Below are 2,944 nucleotides of genomic sequence, written 5' to 3'. Positions count from 1 at the left end.
AAGTTTCCTATTTCTGGTGTATCACGGTCAGGTTTCTTGTATCAGAATGATGTTGGCCTCATAAAATTAGTTATGGAAGAGTCCCTCCTTTTCAACTTTATGGAATAGCTTCAGTAGAAATGGTACCAGGTTTTCTTTGTATCTCTGGTAGAATTCAGTTGTAAATCCATCTGGTCCTGGGCTTTTTTGGTTGGTAGACTACTTATTACTGACTCAATTTCAGAACTTATTATTGGTCTACCCAGGATTTCAATTTCTTTCTGGTTCAGTCTTGGGAGGATGTATATATTCAGGAATTTATCAATTTCTTCTAGATTTTCTAATTTACGTGCATACAGGTGTTTATAGTATTCTCTGATGGTTGTTTGCTTTACTGTGGGGTCATTGGTGATATCCCCCTTATCGTTTCTGATTTTGTCCACTTGATTCTTCTCTCTTTTCTTCTTTATTAGTCTAGCTAGTAGTCTATTTTATTGTTTGTTTGTTGTTTTCAAAAAAAAAAAAAAAAAGAAAGAAAAAAAGAAAACCTCTTGGATTCATTAATTTGTTGAAGGAATTTTCATGTCTTTATCTTTCAGTTCCCCTCTGATCTTGGTTATTGTTTACATTCCGCCTTCTTTGGGTTTGTTTGCTCTTGGTTTTCTAGTTCTTTTAGTTGTGATGTTAGGTTGTTAATATGAGATCTTCCTAGCTTTTTGATGTAAGTGTTCAGTGCTACAAATTTCCCTCATAACACTGCTTTAGCTCCATTGCAGATATTCTGACATATTGTCTCTTTGTTCTCATTAGTGTCAAAGAACTTCTTGATATCTGCCTTAATTTCATTATTTACCCACGAGTCATTCAGGAGCAGCTTGCTCAATTTCCATGTGGTTTTGTGGTTCTAAGTGAATTTTTTAGTCTTGAGTTCTAATTTGATTATGCTGTGATCTGAGAGACTGTTATGATTTCAGTTCTTCTGCATTTGCTGAAGAGTGTTTTACCTCAGATTACGTGATCAATTTTAGAGTAAATGTATATGACAATGAGAAGAATGTATATCCTATTGTTTGTGGGGTGAAGAGTTCTGTATATATCGAGCAGATCTGCTTGATCTAGAGCTAAGTTCAGGTCCTAAGTATTTTTGTTGATTTTCTGTTTTGATGCTCTGTCTAACATGGTCAGTGTGGCATTAAAGTCTCCCACTATAATTATGTGGGAGTCTACATCTCTTTGTAGGTCTCTAAGAACTTGCTTTATAAATCTAGGTTCTCCTTTATTGGGTATATATATTTTTAGGAATAGTTAGCTCTTCTTGTTGAATTGACTCATTTACCATTATATAGGGACTTTCTTTGTCTTTTCTGATCATTGTTGGTTTAAAATTTGTTTTGTCGGAAAGTAGGCTTGCAACCCCTGCTTTTTTCTGTTTTCCATTTGCTTGGTAAATTTTTCTCAATCCCTTCATTTTGAGCCTGTATGTGTCTTTGCATGTGAGATGGGTCTCTTGAAGACAGCATACCAACAGGTTTTGACTCCATCCAGCTTACCATTCTATGTCTTTTAATTGGGACATTTAGCTCATTTACATTTAATGTTAATATTGCTATGTGTGAGTTTGATCTTGTCATCATAACCAAAGCTCGTTATTTTACAGACTTATTTATGTGGTTGCTTCATAGTGTCAATGGTCTGTGTACTTCAGTATGTTTTTGTAGTGGCTAGTAACAGATTTTCCTTTTCATATTTAGTGCTTCCTTCAGGAGCTCTAGCAAGGCAAGCCTCGTGGTGACTTATTCCCTCATCATTTGCTTGTCTGAAAATAATCTTATTTCTCCTTCGCTTATGAAACTTAGTTGGGCTGGATATGAAATTCTGGGTTGGAAATTCTTTTCTCTAAGGAAGTTGAATATTGGCCCCAAATTGCTTCTGTCTTGTAAGGTTTGCACTGAGAGGTCTGATGGATTTCACTTTGTAGGTGACCCAGCCTTTCTCTCTGGATGACTGTAACATTTTTTCTTTCATTTCAACCTTGGAGGATCTGATGATTATGTGTCTTGGCGTTGACCTTCTTGTGAAGTATCTTACTGGGGCTCCCTAGATTTCCTGAATTTGAATCTTGGCCTGTCTTGCTAGTTTGGGGAAGTTCTCTTGGATGATATCCTAATGTATGTTTTCTAATTTGGTTCTGTCCTCCCTTTCTCTTTCAAGCAGCCCAATCAGTTGTAGGTTCAGTCTTTTTACATAGTCCCACATTTCTCAGAGGTTTTGCTCATTCCTTTTCATTATTTTTTCTCTATTCTTGTCTGTCCATCTTATTTCAGAAAGATAGTTTTCAAGCTCTGAGATTCTTTTCTCCACTTCATCTATTCTGCTATTGATACTGTGAATTTCTCATGTTGTGTTTTTCAGCTCCATCAGGTCAGTTATGTTTCTCTCTAAACTGGCTATTCCAGTAAAAATATGGAATGCTTCACAGATGTGTATGTCATCTTTGTGCGGCAGCCATGCTAGTTTTCTCTGTATTGTTCCAATTTTAATATAAGTGCTGCCAAAGTGAGCATGACAGTATATTTTAAAAATCGCATATGAGTTGTATTTATACCCCATTTATTTACTGACTCCAGAATTATTATGAAGCCATTTTAAAAATGGTTAGCAAATTTCCCATATCTAGTTTGCTAACAGATTTCAAAGAGCCAAAACATAAACAAAAGTAAAACATAATAATATGAAAGAATATACAGTATAATAATAAAAACTTATTTAATGTTAGGATTTACTATAGTCATCATTTATATATTAATTTATTATATAGCAATTTTTAACTCATAATCACTTATATTAATCCTTTGAAAAGTGCTTCCTTCTCGTAATATTTAACATGCTGGTTGATACATTCTAATATTTGTGTTGAGGTTTAATTGACATAAAATAATCAGTGCAGAAAGTCTTTAATTTGTTG

General features: G+C 34.4%; 1 non-coding gene across 1 annotated transcript; it reads right to left on the bottom strand.

Annotated features, from left to right (window-relative positions):
• Positions 1–2,436: 2,436 nt before the first annotated feature.
• On the bottom strand, positions 2,437–2,543 carry LOC116270656. The gene has a single exon (XR_004178804.1). It is a non-coding gene; the product is annotated as a U6 spliceosomal RNA (small nuclear RNA).
• Positions 2,544–2,944: the final 401 nt, after the last annotated feature.

The sequence above is a fragment of the Papio anubis genome, chromosome 15, assembly GCF_008728515.1.
Source record: "Papio anubis isolate 15944 chromosome 15, Panubis1.0, whole genome shotgun sequence".
Classification (NCBI taxonomy): domain Eukaryota; kingdom Metazoa; phylum Chordata; class Mammalia; order Primates; family Cercopithecidae; genus Papio; species Papio anubis.
The sequence above is the reverse complement of the archived record's forward strand: the minus strand, read 5'-3'. Positions and strand labels throughout refer to the sequence as shown.